The sequence below is a fragment of the Ranitomeya imitator genome, chromosome 5 (genome assembly GCF_032444005.1).
Source record: "Ranitomeya imitator isolate aRanImi1 chromosome 5, aRanImi1.pri, whole genome shotgun sequence".
Classification (NCBI taxonomy): domain Eukaryota; kingdom Metazoa; phylum Chordata; class Amphibia; order Anura; family Dendrobatidae; genus Ranitomeya; species Ranitomeya imitator.
In genome coordinates, this window is record NC_091286.1 from 347713795 (window position 1) to 347738459 (window position 24665).

At 44.9% G+C, this 24665-nt stretch overlaps 1 long non-coding RNA gene across 1 annotated transcript; it reads right to left on the reverse strand.

Moving 5' to 3' along the window:
• Window positions 1-23521: 23521 nt before the first annotated feature.
• Window positions 23522-24265, reverse strand: LOC138680720 (uncharacterized). The gene is made up of 3 exons (XR_011321747.1): window positions 24172-24265; window positions 24011-24073; window positions 23522-23617 (listed from the first exon to the last, which is right to left on the reverse strand). It is a non-coding gene; the product is annotated as an uncharacterized lncRNA (long non-coding RNA).
• Window positions 24266-24665: the final 400 nt, after the last annotated feature.

Consider the following 24665-nt stretch of genomic DNA (forward strand, 5'->3'; position numbering starts at 1 on the left):
AACTTGAAAAATGAAATTTGAACTGCATTACTGCACTAGAAATATGAAAAATGAGAGCTTTTAGCGCATAAAAATGGCCAATTTTATGTGTACCTGGTAGCCCCTTTACGGCATCCCTCTTATACCAGGTCCTACGCTTGCCTTACCTCCCTGAGAATAAACGTCTCCATCTGAATGGGTATATGTGAAACCTCTTCTTAGACTAGAATTCTCTCTCTCTGTGGAGGGGTATTGGACCTGCTGTAATTAAAACACCTGTAGGATAGGAGGCGGAGTGCACGATCAGAAGGCTAGAGAATACATTTCAAAAACCTGACCTGCACATCCAAACATAGACTCAGTGTGAACAGGTGCTGAACCTAGAGTCGCCAACTCGTATATAGTTAAGTAAATAAGGCAACACACTACAGCGCTAGAACATACAAACTTGAAAAACGAAATTTGAACTGCATTACTGCACTTGAAATATGAAAAATGAGAGCTTTTAGCGCATAAAAATGGCCAATTTTATGTGTACCTGGTAGCCCCTTTACGGCATCTCTCTTATACCAGGTCCTACGCTTGCCTTACCTCGCTGAGAATAAACGTCTCCAGTGACTCTAGGTTCAGCACCTGTTCACACTGAGTCTATGTTTGGATGTGCAGGTCAGGTTTTTTTTTAATTGGCCATTTTTATGCGCTAAAAGCTCTCATTTTTCATATTTCTAGTGCAGTAATGCAGTTCAAATTTCGTTTTTCAAGTTTGTATGTTCTAGCGCTGCAGTGTGCTGCCTTATTTACTTAACTATATACGAGTTGGCGACTCTAGGTTCAGCACCTGTTCACACTGAGTCTATGTTTGGATGTGCAGGTCAGGTTTTTGAAATGTATTCTCTAGCCTTCTGATCGTGCACTCCGCCTCCTAGCCTACAGGTGTTTTAATTACAGCAGGTCCAATACCCCTCCACAGAGAGAGAGAATTCTAGTCTAAGAAGAGGTTTCACATGTACCCATTCAGATGGAGACGTTTATTCTCAGCAAGGTAAGGCAAGCGTAGGACCTGGTATAAGAAAGATGCCGTAAAGGGGCTACCAGGTACACATAAAATTAGACATTTTTATGCGCTAAAAGCTCTCATTTTTCATATTTCTAGTGCAGTAATGCAGTTCAAATTTCATTTTTCAAGTTTGTATGTTCTAGCGCTGCAGTGTGCTGCCTTATTTACTTAACCATATACGAGTTGGCGACTCTAGGTTCAGCACCTGTTCACACTGAGTCTATGTTTGGATGTGCAGGTCAGGTTTTTGAAGTGTATTCTCTAGCCTTCTGTTCGTGCACTCCGCCTCCTAGCCTACAGGTGTTTTAATTACAGCAGGTCCAATACCCCTCCACAGAGAGAGAGAGAATTCTAGTCTAAGAAGAGGTTTCACATGTACCCATTCAGATGGAGACGTTTATTCTCAGCGAGGTAAGGCAAGCGTAGGACCTGGTATAAGAGATATGCCGTAAAGGGGCTACCAGGTACACATAAAATTGGCCATTTTTATGCGCTAAAAGCTCTCATTTTTCATATTTCTAGTGCAGTAATGCAGTTCAAATTTCATTTTTCAAGTTTGTATGTTCTAGCGCTGCAGTGTGCTGCCTTATTTACTTAACTATATATGAGTTGGCGACTCTAGGTTCAGCACCTGTTCACACTGAGTCTATGTTTGGATGTGCAGGTCAGGTTTTTGAAATGTAGTATATTGCCAGCCACGTAGTATATTGCCCAGGTACGTAGTATATTGCCTAGTGACTTAGTATATTGCGGAGCAACGTAGTATATTGCCCAGTTACGTAGTATATTGCCTAGTGACGTAGTATATTGCCCAGTTACGTAGTATACAGCACAGAGCCAGGTAGTATATTGGCCAGTCACGTAGTATACTGCACAGCCAGGTTTGTCACAGGTTAAAAAATAAAAAAAATAAACATATACTCACCTTTCCGAGGGCCCCTTATAGTCCACGGCAGCTTCCGGTCCCAGGGTTGGTATGAGCGCAGGATCTGTGGTGACGTCGCGGTCACATGACCGTGACGTCATGGCAGATCCTTGTCATGCAGGGCCTGTTAAGACGTCACGGTCACATGACCGTGACGTCATGGCAGGTCCTTTTCCCATACCATCTTTGCCACCGGAACCTGCAACGGAAGATGGCGGCCTGCGCGAGCGACTACGGAGGGTGAGTATAGCAGTTTTTTTTTTTTTTTTAAATTATTTTTAACATTACATTTTTTACTATTGATGCCGCATAGGCATAGACACACAGGGTTAATAGCGGTGGTAACGGAGTGCGTTACCCGTGGCATAACGCGGTCCGTTACCGCCAGCATTAACCCTGTGTTAGCGGTGACCGGAGGGGTGTATGCGGGCGACAGGCACTGGGCAGTGACTGCGGGGATAAATACACCATAAATGACATCCTATATATAGGGAACAAATACCAAAATGCAAAGCCCAACATTAGAGCTGAAAAATAATCCCCATCATATATATGGACCGTAACAAGACAAACTGCAATATAACCTAAGGAAGAACAAAAGCACCACAAGCAGTTTAAATATCCAAAATATCAAAACATGTTTTATTATCATAAAACCAGACAAACAGGTACATGGAGAACATGGTAACACATGTGATAACGCGGCACAACAGGTGCCCAAAGAGAGTCGTGGACGGTATCCATGTAATATGTAAGTAAACAATGGTAAAACCAATATATATCATAACATGACCCTATATAGAGCCATAATTGGCTACCCTGGTGACAGTTTTATAGAACGCATAAAACAGTATAATGCATACGTAAAAGTGAAAACATACCAGAGTACAACGTCCGTCACCACGCCGTCCATCGCTGTCCCCGACGCGCGTTTCGGTTAAGAAACCTTCCTCAGGGGGAGTGAGGAAGGTTTCTTAACAATGGTTTTACCATTGTTTACTTACATATTACATGGATACCGTCCACGGCTCTCTTTGGGCACCTGTTGTGCCGCGTTCTCACATGTGTTCCCATGTTCTCCATGTACCTGTTTGTCTGGTTTTATGATAATAAACCATGTTTTGATATTTTGGATATTTAAACTGCTTGTGGTGCTTTTGTTCTTCCTTAGTGACTGCGGGGAGTAAGGAGCGGCCATTTTCTTCCGGACAGTGCCCGTCGCTGATTGGTCGCGGCAGCCATGACAGGCAGCTGGCGAGACCAATCAGCGAATGAATAACCGTGACAGAAGGACAGACAGACAGACGGAAGTGACTCTTAGACAATTATATATAAGATGCAATGTTTTCATTGCCTGTTATTGCATTTTATTCTAATTTTGAAGCAACTAAAAAGATGTAATTCTGGCGTTTTGATTTTGTTCTTGTTAGGATATTTAATAATAATAATAATAATAATAATAATAATAATTTTTATTTATATAGCGCCAACATATTCCGCAGCGCTTTACAAATTATAGAGGGGACTTGTACAGACAATAGACATTACAGCATAACAGAAATACAGTTCAAAACAGATACCAGGAGGAGTGAGGGCCCTGCTCGCAAGCTTACAAACTATGGGGAAAAGGGGAGACACGAGAGCTGGATGGTAACAATTGCTTTAGTTATTCGGACCAGCTATAGTGTAAGGCTCAGGTGTTCATGTAAAGCTGCATGAACCAGTATGTAGCAGTACAGACACAGAGGGCTAATACTGCATAAAGTGTATGAGAACATGATGCGAGGAACCTTTTTTTTTTTTTTTTTTTTTAATTATAAATAGGCCACACAGGGATCGTTAGGTTAATGCATTGAGGCGGTAGGCCAGTCTGAACAAATGAGTTTTTAGGGTACGCTTAAAACTGTGGGGATTGGGGATTAATCGTATTAACCTAGGTAGTGCATTCCAAAGAATCGGCGCAGCACGTGTAAAGTCTTGGAGACGGGAGTGGGAGGTTCTGATTATTGAGGATGCTAACCTGAGGTCATTAGCGGAGCGGAGGGCACGGGTAGGGTGGTAGACTGATACCAGGGAGGAGATGTAGGGTGGTGCTGAGCCATGGAGTGCTTTGTGGATGAGGGTAGTAGTTTTGTACTGGATTCTGGAGTGGATGGGTAGCCAGTGTAATGACTGGCACAGGGTAGAGGCATCGGTGTAACGGTTGGTGAGGAATATGATCGGACTAATTTAATTTATATTTTAATAGATCAGACATTTCTAAATGCACTGATACCAAATATGTGTATTCTTTATTGTTTTATTTTGGGGGGGGGGTGATTTGAAGTTTTATGTTTTTCTTTTATTATTCTTGGATTTTTTTACATTTTTTTTACTTTTTACTTGCTTCAATAGTCCTCTTTGGAGACTTGAAGCTGCGATTGTGTGATCGCCTGTGCTACACATAGCAGGGCTTCAGCCCTGCTATTGGTAGCGTAAATCATGATCTCCCATGAAAGCTGGCCCCAAGATTCACAATGACAGGCACGGGGGCCTTCAGCAAACCCCCGGCTGTCATATCAACCCATTGTCACTGTGTGATAACATGACAGGGGCGTAGATGGGTTTGTCTTATGAAGCACTTCTGTATCACGCGAGTTGAATGCACCTGTTAGAGATTGAGATTTAACATGTTAACAGCCGCCGGTGGATTCCAGTTGTTACATGCACATGACAGTTGATCAGATCAGCTTTCATGTGCAGGGATCTGCACATGCACAGCCCCAGCACTATTTCATTGAAGACAGGGCATGGAATCACACTGTGCTGATACCACCCACAGCAATGATGGCGGTGGTGGTGCAGAATTTCAAAAAGGAGGCAAGTCACTGAATAATCAGTTAACTGAAATAGAAACACAGGAAGCAGGTGGTGGGATGGAGGAGCAGAAGAAGACCGTACCCCTGAGTCCAGCCCTGATGCACAGAGATATTATTAGTAGGGTTGAGCGAAACGGATCGGTCATTTTCAGAAGTCACCGACTTTTGGCAAAGTCGGGTTTCATGAAACCCGACCCGATCCCTGTGTGGGGTCGGCCATGAGGTCGGCGATCTTCTTATCGGGTATCGGAATTCCGATACCGAGTTCCGATATTTTTGCGATATCGGGAATCGGTATCGAGATCCATATTTATGTGTAAAATAAAGAATAAAAATAAAAAATATTGATATACTCACCCTCGGACGCGCCCTGGTTCTAACCGGCAGTCTCCCCTCCTAAGAATGAGCGAGTGAAGGACCTGCGGTGATGTCGCAGCTTGTGATTGGTCGCGTGAGCGGTCACATGAGCGGTCACGCGACCAATCACAAGCCGCGACGTCATCGAAGGTCCTTCACTTGCTCATTCTTAGGAAGGAAGGCTGCCGGCTAGAACCAGGGCGCGTCCGAGGGTGAGTATATCCCTATTTTTTTTTTTTATTCTTTATTTTACACATTAATATGGATCCCAGGGCCTGAAGGAGAGTTTCCTCTTCTTCAGACCCTGGGAACCATTAGTATGCCATTGCACTGCATTGGGTTTCGTGTTTCGGCCGACCCCGACTTTTCTATAGGATCGGCCGAGTTCACTCGACCCGACTTTTGAGAAAGTCGGGTTTCGTGAAACCCGACTCGACCCTATAAAAATAAAAGTCGCTCAACCCTAATCATTAGGTGATAACTTTCGAGGCTGATTAAACAAGAACCAGATTTCGAATTCCTCCACCAAAGGTATCAGTTTAATCATTATAATGGCACCTTTATGGCCATGCTCTTACTTTATATTGCTAAATCATTTTGACAGGTTTTCTTTAACCTCATCATGACTTTGCAATTTTCAATTTTTGCTCTATTCCTAGAGCCATAACTTTTCCATTTTTCTGTCCAAATAGCTCTACGAGGGCTTATTTTTTGTGGGACATACTGTTTTGTTTTTTTTATTTATCATGTCCACTATATGGGAAAACTAACATGGCAACATGACTCTCCACCTCAGTACGAGTATGCAGATACAGTACCAAACCTGTTTATTTTATTTTATTTAAGTGGTAAAAAATTTTGGTAATTTCTAAGAAAAAAAATGGCACTTATGTCACTATATACCAAAACTCATAAGGTTTCCTTTTTTTGAGATTTGGGGTTGTGCTAGGGCTTATTTTTTGTATCCTGAGCTGACTTTATATTGAAACCATTTTGAGGTAGATGTGATGTTTTTGTTGCCTCTAGTGATGACCAAGCATACTCGGTAATGCTTGTTACTCGCCCAAGCAACCTGCGTCCCCGCACTGCATGTTTGGCTCTCTTTAGAGTGACAATTAACATGCAAGGATTGTCTGCCACACACTGTAATGCTGCAACCAGCCTGGCTTGGCATTACAGTGATTGGCTGGCCGTACAACGTCATCAGGTCTATAAGAGACCTTGCGCCGCCCTGCTTGTCACATTCAGCTCCTGATTCAGACAGTGTAGGGACAGGTGCTGCTGAGATAGGGTCAGATTGGGGGGTTTATCAGTTAGTATGGGTATACGATCATATGTTACATAAATCCAGCTAAACCAACAGTCTAAGGACTAATTACGGAGTATATAAATTGCAGTGCTAGGTAGGCAGGGGAGTGTATGTGGCTCTACACATATCAGTACAAGGCATGCAGGCACTGTATGTGGGTATATAGATATCATTGCATACATCAAGAGGGTCCATTCCATTACTGTCTGCTGCTGCCTATTACATACAGCTCTGGCAAAAATTAAGAGACCACTGCAAAATGTTCAGTTTGTCTGATTTTTCTCTTTATAGGTATATTTTTGAGTAAAATGTAAATTGTTCTTTTATTCTATAAACTTCTGACAACATTATTATTATATTTACATATATTTACATTACATACTATCATTATTATTATTATTAATAATATTATTATTATTATGACAACATGTCTTCGAATTTCCGAGCAATACATTTTGTATTTTTTTCTGAAAAAGAAAAATGGTCAAATTTTTTTTTAAAAAAAGTGCTTTCAGGCCTCAAGTCATGCAAAGAAAACAAGTTCATAATCATTTAGAAACAACAATACTAATGTTTTAACTCAGGAAGAGTTCAGAAATAAATATTTTGTGGAATAACCATGATTTTTAATCACAGTTTTCATACGTCTTGACATGCTTTCCACCAGTTTTTGTTTGATATGTGGCTTGTGACTATCCATCATCCTCTTGATTACATTGCAGAGGTTTTCAATGGGGTTCAGGTCTGGAAATTGGGCTGCCCATGACAGGGTTTTGATGTGGTGGTCTCTTAATTTTTGCAAGATCTGTATATACCTAGCCGCAGATATCAATGGCTAGGAAGAATTTTTTGGCATCTTAATCCTGATTATTGTATTCCAAAGCAATCCAGAGCCCCATTTTTTTGCTTGTTGACACTGCAGAGTGCAGCCAGACCGTTTTCATAGTACAGTGTGAAAATCCAGCTATTTTAAACGAGTTTGCCCGTCCCAGCCATCACATCTGAGTACGCAGAAAATTCTGGCATTTTTTGTGGTACTGTAGTATTTTTTGGAGTTTCTTATCCAATTTTTTAACATCATTTTGCTGCCCAAAAATTATTTAACTGCCAAAGAAATATTTAGCTACAGTTCAGATATTTAACACTGTGTTTTGTCTGCCACGGATCGCATATCATTGCCCAAAAATTGTAACATTTCAGGCCTCCATAGAAATTTTTTGTTGTGTCATAGCCTACTTATTGACACAATTTGGGTGGCCAAAAAAAGAAAAAAAATACAGGTCACATATTGAACATTGTGGTATCTCTGTCAGACGCCTGATCTATCTGTGGGCTACTAATTTAGGCATTTCAGGCCTCCATTCCACTGTGTTTGCTGTCTGTTACCCTCGTTCTATACAATATTTTGGGATAAAAAATACAAAAATACAGGCCACATATTGAGCATTGTGGTATCTCTGTCAGACACCTGATCTATCTGTGGGCCACAAATTTGTGCATTTCAGGCCTACATTCAACTTTTTTCCGGTGTGTTACCCTAGTTCTATACAGTATTTTTCTGTTAAAAAATTATACAGGCAACATATTGAACATTGTGGTTTCTCTGTCAGACGCCTGAGTTATCTGTGGGCTACAAATTTGGGCATTTCCGGCCTCCATTCTACTGTATTTGCTGTCTGTTACACTCATTCTATTCAGTATTTTGGAATAAAAAACTCCAAAAACACAGGCAACATATTGAACATTGTGATGTCTCTGTCAGACGCCTGATCTATCTGTGGGCTACAATTTTGGGCATTGCAGGCCTCCATTTCACTGTATTTGCTATCTGTTACCCTAGTGCTATACAGTATTTTGGGGTAGCAATCCAAAATTACAGACCACATATTGAGCATTGTCAGGGTCGTATTTGCCACTAGGCACTTGAGGGCACATGCCTAGGACGGGGCGATGCAGGGGGGCGGCACCCGAGCAAGTTTTTTTTTTTTAAATTAAAGTCCGGGGTCACCTCCCGTCCGACCGCCCGCCCACCTGCCTGCCCGCCTCCTTGAAGACGTCATACTCACCCTACTCCAGCGATGCCAGGTCTCAGTGCCGGCAGCTCGTCCTGTCTGAGCAGTCACGTGGTACCGCTCATTAAGGTGATTTATATGGATGCATATTTATGACCTTAATGAGCGGTACCACATGACCGTTCACGCAAGAAGAAGGTGCTGCGCCAGGATAGAGATGGAGGGATGTTCGGCGCGGTGTGGGAAAGGTGAGTATGACAGCCAGGGAGGACAGGGGAGGATGAAGGAGGACGGGGGGAGGAAGAAGGAGGATGGGGGAAGGATGAAGGAGGACGGGGAGCTGAGCCAAGCATACAGGATGGGAGGGGGAATTGTGAGATGAGCCATGCATACAGAATGGGAGGGGGGAGATGAGCCATGCATACAGGATGGGAGGGGGGATGAGCCATGCCTACAAGATGGGAGGGGGAAATGAGCCATGCATACAGGATGGGAGGGGGAGATGAGCCATGCATGCAGAGGGGGAGGGGGAGATGAGCCATGCATACAAGATGGGAGGGGGGAGATGTGCCATGCATACAGGATGGGAGGGGGAGATGAGCCATGCATAGAAGATGGGAGGGGGGAGATGAGCCATGCATACAGGATGCGAGGGGGGATGAGCCATGCCTACAAGATGTGAGGGGGGAGATGAGCCATGCATACAGAGGGGGAGGGGGAGATGAGCCATGCAAACAAGATGGGAGGGGGGAATGAGCCATGCATACAGGATGGGAGGGGGGAATAAGCCATGCATACAGGATGGGAGGGGGGATGAGCCATGCCTACAGGATGGGAGGGGGGAGATGAGCCATGCATGCAGAGGGGGAGGGGGAGATGAGCCATGGATACAAGATGGGAGGGGGGAGATGCGTCATGCATACAGGATGGGAGGGGGAGATGAGCCATGCATACAGGATAGGAGGAGGAGATGAGACATGCATGCAAGATGGGAGGGGGGAGATGAGCCATGCATACAGGATGGGAGGGGGGAGATGAACCTTGCATACAGAAGGGGAGATGAGCCATGCATACAAGATGGGAGGGGGGAGATGAGCCATGCCTACAAGATGGGAGGGGGAAATGAGCCATGCATACAGGATGGGAGGGGGAGATGAGCCATGCATGCAGAGGGGGAGGGGGAGATGAGCCATGCATACAAGATGGGAGGGGGGAGATGTGCCATGCATACAGGATGGGAGGGGGAGATGAGCCATGCATAGAAGATGGGAGGGGGGAGATGAGCCATGCATACAGGATGGGAGGGGGGATGAGCCATGCCTACAAGATGTGAGGGGGGAGATGAGCCATGCATACAAGATGGGAGGGGGGAGATGTGCCATGCATACAGGATGGGAGGGGGAGATGAGCCATGCATAAAAGATGGGAGGGGGGAGATGAGCCATGCATACAGGATGGGAGGGGGAGTTGTGAGATGAGCCATGCATACAGAATGGGAGGGGGGAGATGAGCCATGCATACAAGATGGGAGGGGGGATGAGCCATGCCTACAAGATGGGAGGGGGAAATGAGCCATGCATACAAGATGGGAGGGGGAGATGAGCCATGCATGCAGAGGGGGAGGGGGAGATGAGCCATGCATACAAGATGGGAGGGGGGAGATGTGCCATGCATACAGGATGGGAGGGGAAGATGAGCCATGCATAGAAGATGGGAGGGGGGAGATGAGCCATGCATACAGGATGGGAGGGGGGATGAGCCATGCCTACAAGATGTGAGGGGGGAGATGAGCCATGCATACAGAGGGGGAGGGGGAGATGAGCCATGCAAACAAGATGGGAGGGGGGAATGAGCCATGCATACAGGATGGGAGGGGGGAATAAGCCATGCATACAGGATGGGAGAGGGGATGAGCCATGCCTACAGGATGGGAGGGGGGAGATGAGCCATGCATGCAGAGGGGGAGGGGGAGATGAGCCATGCATACAAGATGGGAGGGGGGAGATGAGCCATGCATACAGGATGGGAGGGGGAGATGAGCCATGCATACAGGATAGGAGGAGGAGATGAGACATGCATGCAAGATGGGAGGGGGGAGATGAGCCATGCATACAGGATGGGAGGGGGGAGATGAACCTTGCATACAGAAGGGGAGATGAGCCATGCTTACAAGATGGGAGGGGGGAGATGAGCCATGCATACAAGATGGGAGGGGCAGAGATTAGCCATGCAAGATGGGAGGGGGTAGATGAGCCATGCATACAGTATAGGAATGGGTGAGATGAGTCATGCATTCAAGATGGGAGAGGGGGTGAGATGAGCCATGCATACAGCATGGGAGGGGGGATGAGCCATGCCTACAAGATGGGAGGGGGGAAATGAGCCATGCATACAGGATGGGAGGGGGAGATGAGCCATGCATACAGAGGGGGAGGGGAAGATAAGCCATGCATACAGGATGGGAGGGGGGAGAGATGAGCCATGCATACAAGATGGGAGGGAGGGGGCCATTATGGAGCATCATATGTGGCCATTATACAGTATGAAGCATCATGTGATGCCATTATACAGTATGGAGCATCATGTGGGGCTATTATACAGTATGGAGCATCATGTGTGACCATTATACAGAATGGAGCATCATGTGGGGTCATTATACAGTATTGAGCATCATTTGAGGCCATTATACAGTATGGAGCATCATGTGTGGCCATTATACAGTATGGAGCATCATGTGTGACCACATCATTTATTAGGTTCTGTAGAAGGACGTAGATCTGGGGATTTATTATGATGGAATATAGGCTGAACTGGATGGACAAATGTCTTTTTTCGGCCTTACTAACTATGTTACTATGTTACCATTATACGGTATAGAGCACTGTGTGGCCATTATACAGTATGGAGCATCTGTTGTAGCCATTATACAGTATTGAGCATCATGTGGGGTCGTTATACAGTATGGAGCACTGTGTGGCCATATTTTTTGTTTATAATTATTGTTTATGAAACAGTGTGATCACCAGTACTAAATGGGTGTGGTTGGGGCATGGATATAGGTGTGACTAGTTGTGAAATGGGTGTGGTCAGAGGTGCGGCTTAAAATTTGCTGTGGCATGCGTAGGAAACTTTATCCCTCTTTCCCTTCTTCAAAAGTTGGGAGGTATGATACCGCATTTGCCAGATCGTGGCAAGTGCCACAAATGTCCACAAATCCCATAGTAAATGAAAGAGGCCGAATGCAGTGTTGCCGTAAGTGATCTGTTATGCGGCAGATGCGGAAAAACTGCCCGATCTGCTGCAAAAGGCTACTTCCACATCATCGATTTTTTCCAAAGTCACTGCCGATAGTGTCATACTTACCAAAGGGGGAGGCAGAACTAAAAGTGCTTAGGGCAGCAGAAACTCTAAATACGGCCCTGAGCATTGTGGTATCTCTCCCAGATGCCTGATCTATCTTTGGGCTACAAATTTGGGCATTTCAGGCCTACATTTACCTTTTTTGCGGTGTGTTACCCTAGTTCTATACAGTATTTTTGAGTTAAAACAAAAAAAATACAGGCCACATATTGAGCATTGTGGTATCTCTGTCATGCGCCTGATCTACCTGTAGGCTACAAATTTGGGCATTTCAGGCCTCCATTCCACTGTATTTGCTGTCTATTACCATAGTTCTATACAGTATTTTGGGGTAAAAAATCCCAAAACGCAGGCCACATATTGAGCATTGTGGTTTCTCTGTCAGATGCCTGATCTATCTGTGGGCTACAAATTTGGGCATTTGAGGCCTCCATTCCACTGTATTTGGTGTCTATTACCCTAGTGCTATAGGGTATTTTGGGGTAACAAATCCAAAATTACAGACCACATATTGAGCATTGTGGTATCTCTGCCAGACGCCTGATCTTAGGCTACAAATTTGGGCATTTCAGGCCCACTTTTATCTTTTTTTGCAATGTGTTACCCTATTTCTATACAGTATTTTTGAGTAAAAAACAAAAAAAATACAGGCCACATATTGTTCTTTGTGGTATCTCTGTCAGATGCCTGATCTATCTGTGGGATACAAATTTGGGCATTTCAGGCCTCCATTCCACAGTATTTGCTGTCTGTTACCCTAGTTCTATACAGTATTTCTCAGTAAAAAAAAAATACAGGCCACATATTAAACATTGTGGTATCTGTGTCAGACGCTTGTTTGGCGCCCCAGGGTCCTGGTCGCCACAGTAGCATTGCTTTCCTCACGGGGATAGTGATGTTACGCTTGAAGGCAAGAAGGGATAACTGTAACCAGGTACCACAAACATGCAACACATTCACACTCCAGGCCACCAGGGGGAACTTTTGATCATATTTACTAGGTGACTCCCTATATATATATATATATATATATATATATATATATATATATATATATATATATATATATATGGTAGTCTGTAGGGAAAGTCAGACAGTCCTTGCCAGGAAACAGACTGGATCAATCTGAGGCAGAAGAGGGTTTACGGAGCTGTGTAGCCGCAGTGCAGCAGTTCCCGGAAAGAGACATTCAGAAAGTTGAATACATTGCAGAGAGAGTGCAGGAGAGCAAAGCACAGGAGAGGATATCAGGGGGAGACCAGCCCTGAGCAGGTTGCCTCCTTCTGAGGCGCAGAGACCGGTAGCCGGAATACCGAGGTTGTAAGGACCTCTATGACTTACATCAGAGACCGCCAGGACAGCTGAACTCCAAGTTACATGTCCAACCTAATACCCAGGAGGCACGGTGACACCCTTAGAGGCTGGGGTGTGCTAGAGTCCCTATAAACCGCCTCAAGTCACCAGTCATATGGGTTATGTCCTATCCGGGGGACAGAGAGAGAGAAAACATCTGTGAGGACCTTATGTGAAGCCATAGGAAGTAAGGGACTACACCACCATGGCGCTAAAGGAAGGCTTTGATTTCCACCTGGATAAGGGGACTCCCAACTTGCCTCCAAGCCGGCTGGACCCTGCTTGCCCTGTAATCCGGTGCCCTGGACTGTGGCTGCCTGAAGTCAACAGTAAACAAGGCAAAGAGACTGCAAACCTGTGTCCTTGTTCCTTACTGCACCATTCACCATCTACACACTGGGAGCCCTGGGGATATACTTCACCTGTGGGAAGGTATACCATCTAGCTGCCATAACATCACCCCAGAGGACGCCTTAAAGCAGTGTCATTCCCCACTGACCAAATACCACAAGTGGCATCACAAACATAAACTTTCTTCCATTTAAAGACCTTTCCCTTTTACATGGGCACCCAGGGCCACAGACCGGGTCACCACCGTGACATCCCCCTGAGAAACACCGGACCCGGTACTGAGTACCCCACGGCCCTGACAGGGCGACTCACATGATCTATCTGTGGGCTACAAATTTGGGCATTTCAGGCCTACATTCACCTTTTTTTTATGTGTGTTACCCTAGTTCTATGCAGTATTTTTCTGTTAAAAAACAAATACAGGCCACATATTGAACAGTGTAGTGTCTCTGTCAAATGCCTCCTATATGTTTGGGCTTAAAATTGTGGCATTTGAGGGCTCTTTTGAACTGGTTTTGCTGTGTCTTACCCTAGTTATTAACCACAGTAAACTAGCACCATCATCAAGCACGTCTACGTCTTTGTTCCAGTGCAGCCTTCAGTTGTCTATACCCCAGTCATTGGAACGCAAGCGGAAATATGCAGCCAACGCCCCACTGGCCACAGTACTAAATGCACACATTTCTCATCTGTTTGCGCCCAAAATGTTGCCTTTCAGGCTCACGGAGACAGAAGCTTTACGCAACTTGAAGGCGTTGGCCATCTCAAGGTACTCGGTTCCCAGCGGCCATGATTTCTCCTGGTGTGACATCCCGGCATTACACAAGCACGTGTCCCACAACATTACCCGTGACCTCAACAATTATGTTACTGGGAAAGTCCACCTAGCCACGGATACATGGACAAATGCTTGTGGCCAGGGAAGGTATATATCACTGACAGCACACTGGGTTAACATAGTGGAAGCCGGGACCCAGTCAGACCTTGAAATGGAATACATCCTCCTGATGCCGAGGATTGCAGACCCTACATCAATCAGGGTTGCCCCCACAGTCTAGAGCCCCTGTACCTCCTCCTCCTCTTCAGCCTCCATCTCCAAAATAAGTACATCAGTCACAAGCTGGAAGCACTGCAACAATGCCTCAGCCAAGTGTCAACAGGCTGTCCTGAAGCTAATATGTTTAGGTGACAAACTGCATAATGCTGAAGAGTTGTGGACAGCTCTAAAGAGCAGTCAGGTTTGTGGCTGACACCGCTGAACCTACAGCCAGGCCTGGTCGTGTGTGACAATGGCCGGAACCTGGTGGCGGCTCTGAAGCAAGGTGAGCTCACACATGTTCCTTGCTTGGCCCATGTGCTTAACCTCGTGGTTCAACGTTTTTTGAAAAGCTACCCAGAGCTGCCGGATCAGCCACCCTTGCCATGCGTCACCAATGTGTGCAGTTTCAGGCTCACCGACTGGTGTGTGATGTCCCCACGCGTTGGAACTCTACTCTGCATATGTTGAAAAGGATTTGTGAGCAGAAGAGGGCAGTTGTTGACAAGTAGCATTAACAAGGCTGTCTTTATTCAGTTCAAACTCCACACATAAGACCTCAGGAATGGACATGGATGTCAGACATATGTACCATCCTCCATGACGACTGCACCAAGATGGTGAGCGATGATGATGCCATAATTAGCATCACCATCCTGCTTCTCTGCATTCTGAAAAGCTCTCTGTTCACAATGAAAGAGGATGCATTGCAGGTGGAGCATGAGGACATGGAGCAAGGAACTGTACAGTGTGATTACACACAGCCCAGCCTCATGACGCCCCTATGTGAATTGGTAGACAATGAGGAGGAGGGTGATGAACAGGAGCTACTTTCATGCGCTATAGATGGTACTACAAGCACAACTGTCATACCGTCTGTTCAGCGTGGATGGCCTGAGGACAGGGAGGAGGAGGTGAACAGCATGGTGAGTCGTCCTGTTGGTGAGGACATGGAAGTCTTGCCTGTTAGCTGTCTGGCACGCATGGTTGACTTTGGTGAACTGCCTTTCCCATGACCCTCGCATTATGAAAATTTCCAGAGACACTAATGGTTGGTGACACTTCTAGACCAACGCTGTAAAGAGAATTTTCAATCTCTTCTTACAGAGGCAGAGAGGTCTACTAAAATGGTGCAGTACCAGAGAGCTTTTGTTGCAGAAATATTGAAAAAATTCCCATCTGAGAACGCTGGCAGCAGACATCATAGTTCGCTGGACAACCAAGGAGTACAGGCAGGAGAGACACAATTCCAATCCAGCAGAGGAAGCGGAACACTGGCAAAGTTCTGGGAGAGTTTTCTCGGACCCTCGCATCGCCCTGGCCCAGTTACTGTCAGGAGTGCTGCAGTGTTTGGGAAGATGCTGAGGGAGTACCTTGCTGACCGTATCAATGTCCTGCATGATTCCTCTGTGCCTTTTAACCCCTTCGCGACATGCGCCGTACTAGTACTGCGCTGCCGGCACTGCATTAGTGCCAGCAGCAGTACTAGTACGGCGCACCGATCACCGCGGTCTCGCGCTGAGCGCCGCTTTGATCGGGTGCGGGTGTCAGCTGTATACGACAGCTGACACCCCGCAGCAATGCCCACGATCGGCGCTATCGCCGATAGCGGGCATTTAACCCCTCTGATGCCGCTGTCAGTAGTGACAGCGGCATAGAGGGGGATCGCGCAGGGACGGGGGCTCCCTGCGCTCTCCCACCGGAGCAACGCAATGAGATCGCGTTGCTCCGGTGACCCGGAAGGAGTCCCCGGATCCAAGATGGCCGCCGGACTCCTTCCGGGTCATGAAGTGACCTGGCTAGCCGGCGCCTGCTGAGAGCAGGCGCTGGAGAGCCAGCTAAGCTGCCTGTCAGATCGTTGATCAACGATCTGATCTAGTACAGAGATGTCCCACCCTGGGACAATGTTAGAAAGTAAAAAAAAAAAAATAGAATGTGTAAAAAAAAATAAAAAAAAATCCCCAAATAAAAAAAAAAAAACATTTCCCAATAAATCCATTTATTTATGTAAAAAAAAAAAAAAACAATAAATGTACACATATTTGGTATCGCCGCGTCCGTAACGACCCGCTCTATAAAACTATCCCACTAGTTAACCCCTTCAGTGAACACCGCAAAAAAAAAAAACAAGGCAAAAAACAACGCTTTATTATCATACAGGCGAACAAAAAGTGGAATAACACGCGATCAAAACGACGGATATAAATAACCATGGTACCGCTGAAAACGTCATCTTGTCCCGCAAAAAAAAAGCTGCCATACAGCATCATCAGCAGAAAAATAAAAAAGTTATAGCTCTCAGAATAATGCGATGCAAAAACAATTATTTTTTAATATAAAATAGTTTTTATTGTGTAAAAGCGCCAAAACATAAAAAAAATTACATAAATGAGGTATCGCTGTAATCGTACTGACCCGAAGAATAAAACTGCTTTATCCATTTTACCACACGTGGAACGGTATAAACGCCCCCCCTAAAAGAAATTCAGGAATTGCTGGTTTTTGTTCATTCCGCCTCCCAAAAATCGGAATAAAAAGCGATCAAAAAATGTCATCTGCCCGAAAATGTTACCAATAAAAACGTCAACTCGTCCCGCAAAAAACAAGACCTCATATGACTCTGTGGGCCAAAATATGGATAAATTATAGCTCTCAAAATGTGGTGATGCAAAAACTATTTTTTGCAATAAAAAGCATCTTTTAGTGTGTGACAGCTGCCAATCATAAAAATCCGCCAAAAAAAACGCTATAAAAGTAAATCAAACCCCCCTTCATCACCCCCTTAGTTAGGGAAAAATAATAAAATGTAAAAAAAAGTATTTATTTCCATTTTCCCATTAGTGCTAGGGTTAGGGCTAGGGTTAGGGCTAGGGTTAGGGCTAGGGCTAGGGCTAGGGTTAGGGCTAGGGTTAGGGCTAGGGCTAGGGTTAGGGCTAGGGTTAGGGTTGGGGTTAGGGTTTCAGTTATAATTGGGGGTTTCCACTGTTTAGGCACATCAGGGGGCGTCCGATCTCAATTCCAGCCAATTCTGCTTTGAAAAAGTAAAACACTGCTCCTTCCCTTCCGAGTTCTCCTGTGTGCCCAAACAGTGGTTCCCCCCAACATATGGGGTATCAGCGTTCTCAGGACAAGTTGGACAACAACTTTTGGGGTCCAATTTGTCCTGTTACCCTTGGGAAAATAAAAACATAGGGGATAAAATATAATTTTCGTGGAAAAAAAATATTTTTTATTTTCACGGCTCTGCGTTATAAACTGTAGTGAAACACTTGTTGGTTCAAAGCTCTCACAACACATCTAGATAAGTTCCTTGGGGGGTCTAGTTTCCAATATGGGGTCACTTGTGGTGGGTTTCTACTGTTTAGGTACATCAGGGGCTCTGCAAATGCAACATGACACCTGCAGTCCATTCCATCTAAGTCTGCATTTCAAACGGTGCTCCTTCCCTTCCGAGCTCTGCCATGCACTCAAACGGTGGTTCCCCCCCACATGTGGGGTATCAGCGTACTCAGGACAAATTGGACAATAACATTTGTGGTCCAATTTCTCCTGTTACCCTTGGGAAAAAAAAATTGCGGGCTAAAACATCATTTTGTGGAAAGAAAAAATGATTTTTTAATTTTCACAATGCTACATTCTAAACTTTAGTGAAACAATTGGGGGTTAAAAGTGCTCACGACACATCTAGATAAGTTCCTTAGGGGGTCTTCTTTCCAAAATGGGGTCACTTGTGGGGGGTTTCCACTGTTAAGGCACGTCAGGGGCTCTCCAAATGCGACATGGCGTCCGATCTCAATTCCAGCCAATTTTGCATTGAAAAGTCAAATGGCACTCCTTCCCTTCCGAGCTCTGCCATGCGCTCAAACAGTGGTTTATCCCCATATATGAAGTATCGACGTACTCAGGACAAATTGCACAACAAGTTTTGGGGTCCAATTTATCCTTTTACCCTTGGGAAAATAAAAAATTTGGGGCAAAAAGATAATTTTTTGTGAAAATTAATAAAAAATTTTTTTTTACGGCTCTACATTATAAACTTCTGTGAAGCACTTGGAGGTTCAAAGTGCTCACCACACATCTAGATTAGTTCCTTAGGGGGTCTACTTTCCAAAATGGTGTCACTTGTGGGGGTTTCCACTGTTTAGGCACATCAGGGGCTCTCCAATCGTGACATGGGCTCCGATCTCAATTCCAGCAAATCTTGCATTGAAAAGTCAAATGGCGCTCCTTCCCTTCCGAGCTCTGTCATGTGCCCAGTGGTTTACCCCCACATATGGGGTATCGGCGTACTCAGGACAAATTGTACAACGACTTTTGTGGTCCAATTTCTCCTGTTACCCTTGGTAAAATGAAACAAATTGGACCTGAAGTAAAAATTTTGTGAAAAAAAAGTTAAATGTTCAATTTTTTTAAACATTCAAAAAATTCCTGTGAAGCACCTGAAGGGTTAATATACTTTTTGAATGTGGTTTTGAGTACCTTGAGGGGTGCAGTTTTTAGAATGGTGTCACTTTTGGGCATTTTCTGTCATATAGACCCCTCAAAGTCACTTCAAGTGTGAGGTGGTCCGTAAAAAAATGGTTTTGCAAATTTTGTTGCAAAAATGAGAAATCGCTGGTCAACTTTTAACCCTCATAACGTCCTAACAAAAAAAAATTATGTTTCCAAAATTGTGCTGATGTAAAGCAGACATGTGGGAAATGTTGTTTATTAACTATATTATGTGATATAACTCTCTAATTTAAGGGCATAAAAACTAAGAGTTTGAAAATTGCTAAATTTTCATAATTTCCGACAAATTTTTGTTTTTTTCACAAATAAATGCAAGTCATATCGAAGAAGTTTTACCACTATCATGAAGTACAATATGTCACGAGAAAACAGTGTCAGAATCACCAGGATCCGTTGAAGCGTTTCAGAGTTATGACCTCATAAAGTGACAGTGGTCAGAATTGTAAAAATTGGCCCTGTCACTTAGGTGAAAACAGGCTTTGGGGTGAAGGGGTTAATTATTGAGTATCTAAGCTGGACATGTGGCATGAACTGGCTCTCTTTGCCTTGGAGGTCCTGGCCTGCCCTGCCACTAGCGTTTTGTCAGAGTGGGTTATTAGTGCCCCTGGTGGAATTATAACTGATAAGCGCATCCGCCTGTCAACTGAAAATGCTGACAGGCTGACTCTTATAAAAATAAACAAGGGCTGGATTGGGCCAGACTTCTGTACACCACCGAATGAAAACAGCGAAACATAATCTCAAATACATTGTCTTTTTTGTGGAGGTGTATTGTCATGCACCTCTTCCCAACCACACATGGGTATCCTCTTCCTGATTTGTTTTACACCACCGACTGATAACAGCGAAACATAACCTCCAATACATTGTCTTTTTTGGGAGGTGTACTCCAATGCACCTCTCTTCACACCTACACATGGGTATACGCTTCCTGATTTTGGCTATTTGGTGTCGTCCTCCTCCTTCTCCTCATCCTCATCATCCACCACCACTACAACACCAGGGTGAACGTGTTCCGGGTTGCTACAGCCACTCTATTTTTTGGCAAGGGTGTTTATGATGCCGTCAATATTTTATTTATAAAAAAAACTCATGTGTACCTCCCAGGGGGAAATGTTTGTTAGCCCATACGCTTAGTGTATGGACATTCCAAGTATAGGAGACCCGCTTCTTTATAATGGGAACTTTTTTCATGAGGCCATCCTCCACATCTCTTTCATGGGGCAATGGAGTGCCTCCTAATTTTTTGCAAGCCTTGCATTGACTGCATTGGCAAACACTATGAAAGACCCACTTCCTAATTATGGGAACATTGTTTTAAGGAGGCACACCGCCAAGTCTCTTCCAAGGCTTATTGGGGTGCGTGTGAATATGGTGCAGGGCAGAACTTGCATTCAATGCATAGGAAAACAGTATGGCAGTACCAAAGGAATAATGTGAACTTGGTTTTCCTGTGGCCATCCAGTTTGTGGGCTCAAAGGCTTATTAGGGTGCATGTAACTTTGGGGCAGGACAGGCCTTGCATTCAATGCATAGGCAAACAGTATGGCAGTACCAAATGAATAATATGAAACCTCGTTTAAGTGGAACTTCCCTATATACATTCTGGTCTGGAGGAGGAGCTAGTCAGTCTGGTGCAGACAAGAGACAGTGAAGGAGCACAGGAGAACTAAAGAGCTAGAGGAGGGCTGCGATTGGGCCCCCTAAGCTGAGCACAGAACCCAGGCATCGGGAGCCCGAGGCTGTGTGGACTTACAGGTCCCACAGCAGAAGCGAAGGGCAGGAAGCTGAAAGTGACTTGCCCACATAATGCCTGAGGTACAGCAACAATTAGAGCCCAGAGTCACCGTGTACAGAGATCCCAAGGGAACGGCCCAAGTTGCCAACCATGCAGGGACTGTCCCAGGACAGAGAGTAACCGAGGACCTTGTCAGGACACTACAGGCAGCAAGGGACTAGTAATCAGCGCAAAGTGGAAGGCTCCCAAACTGACCTGGCAAAGTGATTTCCTCTTGTCTTCAAGCTGCCTGGACCCCATCGACACCTGTTGCCGGTACCCTGGACTGAGGCTATCAAACATCAATAAACCAGGTAAAGACTGCATCCTCCATTTATTTGCCGGCATTCACCATCCCTGCCAAATACATCGGGAGCCCTGGGGACCCCACTTCACCTGTGGAAAGCGACACCATCTTTGCTGCAGCACCATCGCCCCCAAAGGACCCCTTTAAGCAGGGTCGGTCACCTCTGACTGAGAACCACAGGTGGCGTCACAAACTTTTATTGCTTTACAAACTCCCTTTAAAGACTATCCCTTTTACTTGGGCGCCCAGGGCCACGGACTGGGTCCCCGCCATCATGACCACCCTTTTAACTGCGACCGGACACAGTACCAAATATCTCCACTGCCCTGGCGACTCAATGGGAACATTTTTTCAGGAGGTCCTCCTGTATGTCTCGTTAAAGGGGTATTGTGGTGCACCCTAATTTTTGGCAGCCCAGCCACTCACTGCATAGGCAATAACAGTATAGGAGACCCACTGTTTAATAATGACCCTTTAAGAATATTAATGCTGCCTGATGCCCCTATAAAAATAGGCTTTGTGACTTTAAGAGTCCCTCCTCCATAATTGAAACAAGATGTGTCTGATGATGTGTTACACAACACATGGCCAGCAAAGGTTGTTAAATGTTACAAAGACATCTCCCAGGCGCCGGGAGAGGTCCGAGAAGCCCAGCGCCTGCATAATGTAGTACTTTGCGCTGCCCTCAACAGGGCAGATAAAGTACGCCTGCGTAGCAGCCACGACAGGAAGCAAAGAAGAGGACATCATCGCATGAAGATGGGAGGTGCTGGATCCGGATCTAACTTGTTTTTCTTATTTTTCAGGTTACATTGGGGGCTTATCTACAGCATTACAGAATGCTGTAGATAAGCCCCTGATGGTTGTTGCCGCAGCTTATATATGAAACTAGATGGTGGCCTTGATTCTAACGCATCGGGTATTCTAGAATATGTATGTCCACGTAGTATATTGCACAGCCACGTAGTATATTGCTCAGCCACGTAGTATATTGCCCAACCACGTAGTATATTGCCCAGCCATGTAGTATATTGCCCAGTGACGTAGTATATTGCCCAGCAATGTAGTATATTGCCCAACCACGTAGTATATTGCCCAGCCACGTAGTATATTGCACAGTCACGTAGTATATTGCCCAGTCAGGTAGTATATTGCCCAAGCACGTAGTATATTGCCCAGCCACATAGTATATTTCCCAGTCACGTAGTATATTGCCCAGCCATGTAGTATATTGCCCCGCCACGTAGTATATTGCCCAGTCACGTAGTATATTGCCCAGTCACGTAGTATATTGCCCAGCCACGTAGTATATTGCCCAACCACGTAGTATATTGCCCAGCCACGTAGTATATTGCACAGTCACGTAGTATATTGCCCAGTCACGTAGTATATTGCCCAAGCACGTAGTATATTTCCCAGCCACATAGTATATTGCCCAGTTACATAGTATATTGCCCAATTACGTAGTATATTGCCCAGTCACGTAGTATATTGCCCAGTTACGTAGTATATTGCCCAGCCACGTAGTATATTGCACAGTCACGTAGTATATTGCACAGTCACGTAGTATATTGCCCAGTTACGTAGTATATTGCCCAGCCACGTAGTATATTGCGCAGCCACGTAGTATATTGCCCAGCCACATAGTATATTGCACAGTCACGTAGTATATTGCCCAGCCACGTAGTATATTGCACAGTCACGTAGTATATTGCCCAGTCACGTAGTATATTGCCCAAGCACGTAGTATATTGCCCAGCCACATATTATATTGCCCAGTTACATAGTATATTGCCCAATTACGTAGTATATTGCCCAGTCACGTAGTATATTGCCCAGTTACGTAGTAAATTGCGCAGCCACGTAGTATATTGCCCAGTGACGTAGTATATTGCCCAGTGACGTAGTATACAGCACAGAGCCATGTAGTATATTGCCCAGTTACGTAGTATATTGCCAAGTGACGTACTATACAGCACAGAGCCACGTAGTATATTGCACAGCAAAGTAGTATACAGCACAGAGCCACGTAGTATATTGCCCAGCTATGTAGTATATTGCCCAGCCAGCCCAACCAGGTTTGTCACAGGTTAAAAAATAAAAAATAAACATATACTCACCTTTCCGAGGGCCCCTTGTAGTCCACGGCAGCTTCCGGTCCCAGGGTTGGTATGAGCGCAGGACCTGTGATGACGTCGCGGTCAGATGACCGTGACATCATGGCAGGTCTTTCTAGCGCAGGAGCGCAGGGCCTGTGATGACGTGACAGTCAGATGACCACGAAGTCATTGAATATAAAGATCACTGCACACGTTCAAAAGGAAGATATGCTTTCAAGTGGAGGTTTATTTATAGTGGATTCAAGATAAAGCGACTGGTAAGTTTTGACGTTTCGGCTAATACATAGCCTTGGTCACAACGTCGCTGAAAAAAATACAGAAAATACAAATATTTACAATTCGGTATATACAATGATTGATGAAATCATGTTCTGTACACTATATACAAAATATATACATATACAGGGTTTTTGTAACGTTCATGTACAGAGTAATGACTCTGTGAGACAATGTAACGAGATGTACTAAAATGGATGATAAGGGTATTCTAGCAAAGGGATCTGCATATAGCGAGACATTAGTAAAAGGAAATGCATCTTAAAATATGTGTACAAAGATGTACGTACAAGAAATAGTGCATGCAACATGAGCATCTAGTGATAGGTACACAAGGCCAAAGGTGGCCTATGTCGTTCCGTTATGTAGGCAAATAGTGTTGATTTCTAAGTAATTTCACAAGGCAAGAAGAGTGGCCTACCCAATGTGCAGAGTCTGTCTCAGTTCAAGGTAATATAGGTGCAGTCCTGGTGAAGGTTGCGTCCTGGCAGGAATGGAGGTTAGAAAATGACCATAAGTGTGAATACTCGCTATGCCTATGTTGGAGTATATTGGAATGTATGGAGGGTAGCATGGACCTACCCTGTTGGTTACATAGGAGCCTATATATTCCGGGCTGAGCAGTAACTCTCTGGAAAAGATAGATAAATACCCAGGTCCTGTGACAGAGGCCTGTTGAAAGGCATAATGATGAGAATCTATACTACTAGCAAAGTGCTGTTATAGCTTCAAAGATAAAGAAAAGCACCTGACCTGTGGGTATGTTTAGCAGCAAAGAAACATTTCTATGTAGTAGGTTATGAAGTCCAAGAGTTGGTGTGTTTAATTAACGCTCCATAGGGTAAGGTGCCCGTGTGTGCAGTACTAACTAAGAGCAAAAGATATGAGATATGTGGCATTAAGTACAGGGAGAAAAATGGTAACTAAACGTAATTTAAGATATACTTAGCTGGTGCGTTTGACATACGTCCATGAATAGCGTGACGGTATGAAGCTGACACGTCAGTGTCAGAGCATGAGCTGGTACTGGTGCTCCTAAGGGTTAACCGGTGTGGATGCTCCCCTATATAAGAAGT